Raw genomic sequence first — 9,781 nt, forward strand, 5'->3', positions numbered from 1 at the left:
TTGGTCTTAAAATGATCGCCTGATTCGATTTCTGTGTGAAGAAATAGCTGGTTGTTAAGCAGCGGGCCGGGAAGCCGGCTGCCCGCATCCTTAACAACTATGAGTCATCATCTGTCAGCGGGCTTTCCCACTGACAGGTGAATGAAAAGATAAAGAATGCTGACATTTCCTGGCAATATAAAAATGTTTTAAAAAAAACGGCGTAGTGTCCCCCCCCCCCCCCAGTCCATACCAGGCCCTTATCGCAGCATGCAGCCCTTCAGGTCAGGAAAGGGGAGGGGACGAGCGAGTGTCCCCCTCCTGAACCATACCAGGCCACATGCTGTCAACATGGGGGGTGGATGCTTTGGGGCAGGGGGCTCTGTGCCCCCCACCCGCAGACCCCGACAACCACAGCCCAGATTTGTCAAGAAGAGACCCTTGTCCCCATGGACATGGGGACATGGCTTAACAACCAGTTATTTCTTCACAAAGAATTCTAATTGGTCGATCGTTTTTTTCAACCGATCCGAATTCTAATTGTTCTGAAAAGTTGAAATATGTTAGAAAACAAATTAACAAAACGAATTTTGATGGATTTAAACTAAATTCATTACTATTTCTATCAGGGATCAAGATACATCCGAATCTCCGAAAAACCAAAAATTTGTCCGAATTTGTATTTGGATCAAAACTAATTGCACATGTCTACCAACCATCCGATCAGCGCTGGCAGCCAATGTCAGCCGAACCTTTACTTAACTATCAGATGCTGTTAACTTTATTCATGTCACTGTGGACAGGTCATTGGTCCAGTGTGCGCCTTTACACGTGACCTGGGGAAGGAGCTGACACTTGTACATACACAAAAGATTGCCCAGAACCTGGATCAGGTATATTTTATATGTACGGCTGCTTACCTATTCACAATAAAAAGTTTTGATGATTGGGAGAATGTGTATATTAATTTTAATACTTAGCTCCTACAAGAGCATTAAAGAGGTGGGGCAATAAAAAAAATACATCATTTGTCCAATCCCTATCACCATGTCATGTACAGGTTGCCCTGTATTCCACTTGTCCCAGTAATGTGATTTCCTGACAAGCTTTTATCGTTAACACTTGCACATTGGAATTATTATTTCTGCTAACAACTTATTTTGAAATGTTTAATAATGTGAACATTACATACATTTTCCAGTGTCTCGGAATATTTCTGTTCAAAGTGTTTTAGGTGTTTGGCTACTGGTAGTCAAATCTACAGATTACTCAAAATGTATTTAATTAAAGATGAAAAGAAGACTTTTAACACCTTTCATGTCCCATTCTGTAACTTTCCTCTTCAGCATATTAGTTCAGTGGAAAAATATATATAAAGTCGCACTAAACCTAAATTGTGGCAATATACCTAATTAATAAATGTGAACATAAACACCTATAAATTGGCATAAGGCCACTAAGTGATAAATGTTGAAAATCAACTTAAATAAACGTAAAAAATTAATGGTGGAAGTCCATAAATATTCGTAAAAAAACAATAGAAAAAAACGATCGTCTGTGTGGAACTCCATCGGAGAAAAATCCATGCATGCTCAGAATCAAGTCGACCCATGCTCGGAAGCATTGAACTTAATTTTTCTCAGCACGTCGTAGTGTTTTACGTCACCGCGTTGGATTTTTGACTGATGGTGTGTAGGCAAGACTGATGAAAGTCAGCTTCATTGGATATCTGACGAAAAAATCCATCGGATTAGATTCCATCAGATATCCGATCGTGTGTACAGGGCATCAGTGGTAAAAGGTGAAAATCAACTTAAATAAATATTGATGATTAAGAAACACTCATAAATGAAAATAAGTGAATTTGATGTGGATGTGATAAAATTGATGGTGGAAGTCCATAAATGTTCGTAAAGTTCATCTGAATAGTCCATCTGTGGTATCAACAAATGATAATGATCCACCAGTGCACCAATCCTTAAAATAAGTGACGTCCCTCTCTTCAATCATGAAAAGGAAACCAGTGTGATGTCCGCCACCATATGACAAAATGGTCTGCTTACCAGAACCCTGTGGTCCCCAATTATGTAAGACCTGGAGGAGCCTTTAACCACTTAAGCCCCGGACCATATTGCTGCCTAAAGACCCAAGGGTTTTTTACAGTTCGGGACTGCGTCGCTTTAACAGACAATTGCGCGGTCGTGCGACGTGGCTCCCAAACAAAATTGGCGTCCTTTTTTCCCCACAAATAGAGCTTTCTTTTGGTGGTATTTGATCACCTCTGCGGTTTTTATTTTTTGCACTATAAACAAAAATAGAGCGACAATTTTGAAAAAAATTCAATATTTTTTACTTTTTGCTGTAATAAATATCCCCCAAAAACATATATATATTTTTTTCTCAGTTTAGGCCGATACGTATTCTTCTACCTATTTTTGGTAAAAAAAATCGCAATAATCGTTTATCGGTTGGTTTGCGCAAAATTTATAGCGTTTACAAAATAGGGGATAGTTTTATTGCATTTTTTTTTTTTTTTTTTTTTTTTACTACTAATGGCGGCGATTTTTTTCGTGACTGCGACATTATGGCGGACACTTCGGACAATTTTGACACATTTTTGGGACTATTGTCATTTTCACAGCAAAAAATGCATTTAAATTGCATTCTTTATTGTGAAAATGACAGTTGCAGTTTGGGAGTTAAACACAGGGGGCGCTGTAACATTTAGGGATCACCTAGTGTGTGTTTACTAGTGTAGGGGGGTGTGGCTGTAGGAATGACATCATCGATCGGGTCTTCCCTATAAAGGGAATCACCCGATCGATGCGCCGCCACAGTGAAGCACGGGGAAGCCGTGTTTACACACGGCTCTCCCCGTTCTTCAGCTCCGGGGAGCGATCGCGACGGAGCGGCTATAAACAATTAGCCGCGCCGTCGTCCCGGATCGCTCCCCGAGCGGACCCGACCTCCGCATGTACCGGGGGGGGTCCCGATCGGACCCCCCACCCACGTCTAGCAGAGGACGTACAGGTACGTGATTGTGCCTGTCCGTGCCATTCTGCTGACGTAAATGTACATGAGGAGGTCGGGAAGTGGTTAATGAATCACAGCTTCACCCCAGGAACCCACCGCACCGTTAATCGTTTTTTTTTTCTATAGTTTTTTTATCCATAGGAAAATTTTAAAACATGTTCTATTTTTTTTCACCGATGGAAAACAAACCGATGGGGCCCACACACGATCGGTTTGTCTGATGAAAACAGTGCATCGGTCAGACAAACCGATCATGTGTACAGGGCTTGAGTGGCTTTATGCTAATTTATATGTGTTTATGTTCACATTTATTAATTAGGTATATTGCCACAATTTAGGTTTAGCGTGAACTTATATATATTTTTCCTATTTTGTCCATTGTTTGTAGTTTACAGAAGAGTCGCTGCTTTACGTGTGAGCTTCAGGCATTTGTGCAGGCTTTCGATCTTAGTGTGGTTTCTTTTTTCCATATTATAGGTGAAACTCGAAAAATGTGAATATCGTGCAAAAGTTAATTTATTTCAGCCTAGGTTCACACTGCTGCGAATTCAAAATCGCGGTAAAATGCGCAATTTTAGCGCGATTTCGCGGCCGCGATTTTGCCGCGATTTTGGCCGCAATTTAATGTAAATCGCGGCCCGAAATCGCAAAAAGTAGTACAGGAACTACTTTTTGAAATCGCAGATGCGGTGTCGCACTGATTAGGGCAGTGCCATTGCCGACAATTGCCGCCGATTTGAGATGCGATTTGACATGTCAAATCGCATCTCAAATCGTTCCAAATCGTACCCGGTGTGAACCAGGGCTCACTAATGCAACTTAAAAGGTGAAACTAATATATTAGATAGACTCATTACATGCAAAGCAAGATAGTTCAAGCCGTGATTTGTCATAATTGCAATGATTATGGCTTACAGCTCATGAAAACTGCAAATCCACAATCTCCGAAAATTGCAATATTTTGAAAAGGTGCAATATTCCATGCTCAAAGTGTCCCACTCTAATCGGCTAATTAAGCCATAACACCTGCAAATGGTTCCTGAGCCTTTAAATGGTCTCTCAGGCTGGTTCAGTAGGAATCACTATCATGGAAAAGACTGCTGACCTGACAGTTGTGCAAAAAAACATCATTGACACCCTCCATAAGGCCCCATTCACACCTAGGCGTTTTTACGCCTGAAGCGCACTGCTCACAAACGCCAGAGGGGAGAATTAACATTATTCCCTATGGTGACTGTTCACGCCTGAACGCCCAAACGCCTGTCACGCGAAGCTCAAACAAGTCCCGGACCTTTTTTTGTTGCGCGTATCGTGCAGTTTGGGCGTATTTGAATACGCCCTAATGGGAAACGCGCGAATTGAGCGTATCGCGCGACAACGGGCGTTTGCTACGGGCGTTTCGTCGCTTTAATAAATAGAACTTGTCGCCCATGCAGAAGATTAAAAAAATCTACCAACATAGCAACAAGTGATGAAAAGATGATCATTTTTCCTATTGGCTAAAATAAAAAACGCCGAAGTACAAAAACGTCGCACGACGCTGTATGCAAACGCGCAAATACGCGCAACAAAACGCCAGAAAAAAACGCCCAAAAAAACGACCGAACGACCGACGCTCAGGTGTGAATGCAGCCTAAGGAGGGAAAGCCTCAAAGGGTAATTTCAAAAGAAGTTGGATGTTTCCAAAGTGCTGCATCAAAGCACATTAATAGAAAGTTATGTGGAAGGGAAAAGTGTGGAATAAAAAGGTGCACAAGAAGCATGGATGAGCGCAGTCTGGAGAGGATTGTCAGGAAAGGGCCATTCAAAAGTGTTGGGGACTTTCACAAGGAGTGGACTGAGGCTGGTGTCAATGCATCAAGAGCCACCACACACAGACGGATCCTGGATATGGGCTTCAAATGTCATATTCCTGAACAACAAACAAGGTCAGAAGCGTCTTTCCTGGGCTAAAGAAAAACAGACCTGGTCTGTTGCTCAGTGGTCCAAAGTCCTCTTTTCTGATGATAGCAAATTTTGCATCTCATTTGGAAACCAAGGACCCAGAGTATGGAGGAAGAATGGAGAGGCACACACTGCAAGAAGCTTGAAGTCCAGTGTGAAGTTTCCACACTCTGTGTTGATTTGGGGAGCAATGTCATCTGCTGGTATTGGTCCACTGTGCTTCATTAAGTCCAGGGTCAACACAGCCTTCTACCAGGAGATTTTGGAGCACTTCATGCTTCCTTCCACAGAAGAGCTCTATGGGGATGCTGACTTCATTTTCCAGCAGGACTTGGCACTTGCCCACACTGCCAAAAGCACCAAAACTTGGTTCAATGACCGTGGGATTACTGTGCTTGATTGGCCAGCAAACTCGCCTGACCTGAACCCCATAGAGAATCTATGGGGCATTGCCAAGAGAAAGATGAGAGACATGAGACCGAACAATGCAGAAGAGCTGAAGGCCACTGCATCCTGGTCTTCCATAACACCTCAGCAGTGCCACAGGCTGATCGTTTTCATGCCACGCCGCATTGAGGCAGTAATTGCTGCAAAAGGGGCCCAAACCAAGTACTGAGTACATATGGGGGACGGGTGTTGCTGGCGCAAATGAAAAAACAAAATTGTGCTATAATGGTGGGTGTTCTGCAATCAAAAAAAGGTGCAAGACACTCTATGGTGTCTTGTCCAAAATGAAATGAGTGTAGTATATGGATTGCGCTACCCTGGTGGTTAATCTATATCCACCTACTTCTGGGCAATAGTTGCAATTATTAGCCCCTATGTATATATCCCCTATTGACAATCCACCAAATATATGTGTGTATATAGATGTGTACCAAGTGCTCATATACAAATATTCTTCTCAGAACAGTGCAGAAAACACATACATATGCGTGCCATACACATATTAAATAGTGCTCTTAAAAAACGTGTGTTCCCCTATATCAGGTTCAAAAGATCCTTTCCACAAAAACAAACAACTTTTATAATAACCACAAAAAAATATAAAATATGTATATGGAAAAAAATGTACATATAAGACGATTAAATAGAGGATTTCTAAATTGATCCTCTTCCCTTTAAAGTCCCAATATGATAGCCAAGTGCTCATAAAGCGATCAATGCTTCTCCTGTGAGATGTTAAAACACAACGTGATTTCACCACTTCCGTGATAGTCCCGTCACCGTTAAGAATGGCCACTCACCAGATCTCATTTAATGAATGCCTTTGGTTCATTCCCAGGATAACCACTCCTCTTTTGCGTTTCCACAACTGTCAGGTGTCTTGGGTATACTAGTGTGGTCTCTTTTTCTCTACAAAAGCTCACAGAAAAAGAGTACCCCTCATAGTGTAGTATGTAAAAGAATTTATTATTTTAAAATCAAAAGCAGGTATTGCACTCACATTTTGTTGTGCCCGTATGCCGGCACCAAGCTTCTCCAGCCATGTATGCAAACATGTGAAGGATAAAAGCCGTTTCTCTCTCGTGTTCCCCCTACGCCTATCTTACGATAAGCGTGTGTTCTCGTAGATGTCTAGAGGCTGCTGACATCTACGGGAACACGCGCTGATCGTAAGATAGGCGTAGGGGGAACACGAGAGAGGAACAGCTTTCATCCTTCACATGTTTGCATACACGCCCGGAGAAGCTTGGTGCCGGCATACGGGCACAACTAAATGTGAGTGCAATACCTGCTTTTGATTTTAAAATAATAAATTATTTTACATACTACACTATGAGGGGTACTCTTTTTCTGTGAGCTTTTGTAGAGAAAAAGTGACCACACTAGTATACCCAAGACACCTGATAGTTGTGGAAACGCAAAAGAGGAGTGGTTATCCTGGGAATGAACCAAAGGCATTCATTAAATGAGTACTGGTGAGTGGCCATTCTTAACGGTGACGGGACTATCACGGAAGTGGTGAAATCACATTGTGTTTTAACATCCCACAGGAAAAGCATTGATCGCTTTATGAGCACTTGGCTATCATATTGGGACTTTAAAGGGAAGAGGATCAATTTAGAAATCCTCTATTTAATCGTCTTATATGTACATTTTTTTCCATATACATATTTTATATTTTTTTGTGGTTATTATAAAAGTTGTTTGTTTTTGTGGAAAGGATCTTTTGAACCTGATATAGGGAAACACACGTTTTTTAAGAGCACTATTTAATATGTGTATGGCACGCATATGTATGTGTTTTCTGCACTGTTCTGAGAAGAATATTTGTATATGAGCACTTGGTACAAATCTATATACACACATATATTTGGTGGATTGTCAATAGGGGTGATATACATAGGGGCTAATAATTGCAACTATTGCCCAGAAGTAGGTGGATATAGATTAACCACCAGGGTAGCGCAATCCATATACTACACTCACTGGGCCAGATCCATAAAGCACTTACACCGTTTTTTTGGTAGATGCACGGCGTAAGTGCAGATTTGCGCCGGCGGATCGCCGTACCCAGAGAACCAGATTACGCCTCCAAATAGACTTCATCACCTCGGTGTAACCTTTCCACGCCGGCGCGGCGTTGGCGCAGATTTACGCTGGTCGGATCTGGCGCGGCCATGGTTTTTGTGTTTTAAATATGCAAATTAGGTTTTTGGGCCGATTCATCAACTTAAGCTTGACCGGCGCAGGCTACTCCCGGTGAGCGGAGCTGAAATTTCCGGTGCAAAGTTACACCTCATAAAAGCAGGGGTAACTTTGCACCAAACTTGCAGAGGTCAGCTGGAGAGCAGCTAAAGCAGCAGCGTTACAAACGAACTGAGCAACAACACTTGCTGGACAACACATAGAGGCGGTCCCCATGTTGGGAGAGGCCCTCAATAATTACAGCCCTCTCCTCTGGGCTGAAATTGGTCATCTGCCCACCTGAGGATTCCTCATCAGCCATAACTGCCCCACCACAATGCAAACGACCTAGCTTGGAAAAAAAAAAGCTTCAGTACATTTGCACCTGCAGGGCGGAAGTCTGGGCTGATTCATGGACTGGGCTTTGGTAGTGGGTCGGCGTAGCTCAGGGATCACGCCGGGGCGCAGTTGTGAGCATGTGCAGATTGGGGCATTTACCCCTGGATGTCACTGAGCATGTGCGGTCTAAGATGCGCCCCGGCGTGACCCCTGCGCCATGGTCGGCACTTCATTAGCATAGGGTGACTCCCAGTTGGCCTTACCCCGCCTTACGCCGTCTAAAATCCGCCCCGCTGGGGCATCGTAGACAAAAAAAATTTCTTGAATCACCTAACTGCCTCTCCGCGCTGGACCGGTGTAGTCTAAAAATGATGCGCCACGCCGGTGCAAATCTGCACCATTGTTCATGAATCTGGCCCTCTGAGTATATATGCATGCTTCTACTTTTCAGAGGTCCGATATTGTTCTATGTACAATCCTTGTTTTATTGATTGCATGCAATATTCAAATTTTCTGAGATTGTGGATTTGGGGTTTTCATGAGCTGTAAGCCATAATCATCACAATTATGACAAATCACGGCTTGAACTATCTTGCTTTGCATGTAATGAGTTGATCTTATATATTACTTTCACCTTTTAAATTGCATTAGTGAAATAAATTAACTTTTGCATGATATTCTAATTTTTCGAGTTTCACTTGTAGTTCAGTGACTATATTGCTTATATCAGCACAGAGCTGATTCCATATATATGCAATAATCACCTATCATTCTGGTTATACCATTGTGTAGCACCTCCAACCCAATGAATCAATTCTTATAAATGGATGATCACAGTCTACAGCCATGCATGCATTCATGATCATCTTTATCATAATAGCAGGCTGAGCAGCAGGTCAGCATGAATTTGCTAGGTTCCTGGGTCAGCTAATACACTTAACCCACTGCTATATTCTGAATGTGCCTAAAGTAGACTGAGTGTCCCTTGAACCTAGGATTCCAGATAATTTCACCCTGATCTGCGGAGTAGGCCCAAGGATAAACAGAAAAATTATACTCTGACACTTTTACTGATAACCTGTTTTTTTTCTGTTATTATCTCGGCCTTTTGGCTAAGATCAAGTGTAGTATCTGTTCTTATCAGTTGCCAATAGGTGGTGCTAAGCTGACTGTCCCCGGTACCCTGTGGCAGGGGGAAAGGGATGGCAGTCGGCGGACGCTAAGCCTGTTGGCGTGGAGGTGGAAGCCTTCTGATCGGGACAGAGAGGCATGAGGTCGAAGCCAAGAGGCCGAGTCCCTGGCCGTTGGCCTGGATTTGGTGGTATCTGCCCCAGTCAGTTGTTCTGGAGGGAACCCTTGCTTCTCCTTTAACTGGGAAGGAGCGGGTAGTACTTCCAGAATGTGATTAGGTGGGAGAGCTAGGGGTTGTGGGTAGAGTCTGCGTCAGTAGGCTCTCCCGACCTCTTCTCCCACCTTCCTGGCTGGGAAGGGTGCTGCCGGTCCGGACCGGGGGCTAGGGACCGTTGAAAAGCCCGTGAAGATTGTGACCCTGGAGTGGCAGTCCAGGGGTGCCATACATTGCACGAGTGTTGAGGGGCACTCATCGTGTGGCACCTTCAGGTCACTGATCTCCACACACACCTTTTTGACACCTGCCGCTAGGGCCCGGCCTTTTGGCTAGGACCAGTGGAATTTTTGTTTCCTGGCCGGAGGGCCGGCCAATGTACAGCACATTGGTCACTTTCCTCACTCTCCCATCTTCCTTTTCCCCACTTTCTTTTATTATTTTCCCTTGTCTGTCTTGTTTTGTCACTCTTTTTGTTGGTGCTTGCACTTTTAGTGTAGGGTGCTGGTC

The 9,781-nt window shown here is 43.4% G+C and overlaps 1 pseudogene; it reads left to right on the forward strand.

Moving 5' to 3' along the window:
• The first annotated feature begins 9,018 nt into the window (after positions 1-9,018).
• LOC120925214 lies at positions 9,019-9,149 on the forward strand (annotated as a pseudogene).
• The last annotated feature ends 632 nt before the right edge of the window (positions 9,150-9,781 follow it).

The sequence above is a fragment of the Rana temporaria genome, chromosome 1 (genome assembly GCF_905171775.1).
Source record: "Rana temporaria chromosome 1, aRanTem1.1, whole genome shotgun sequence".
Classification (NCBI taxonomy): Eukaryota; Metazoa; Chordata; class Amphibia; order Anura; family Ranidae; genus Rana; species Rana temporaria.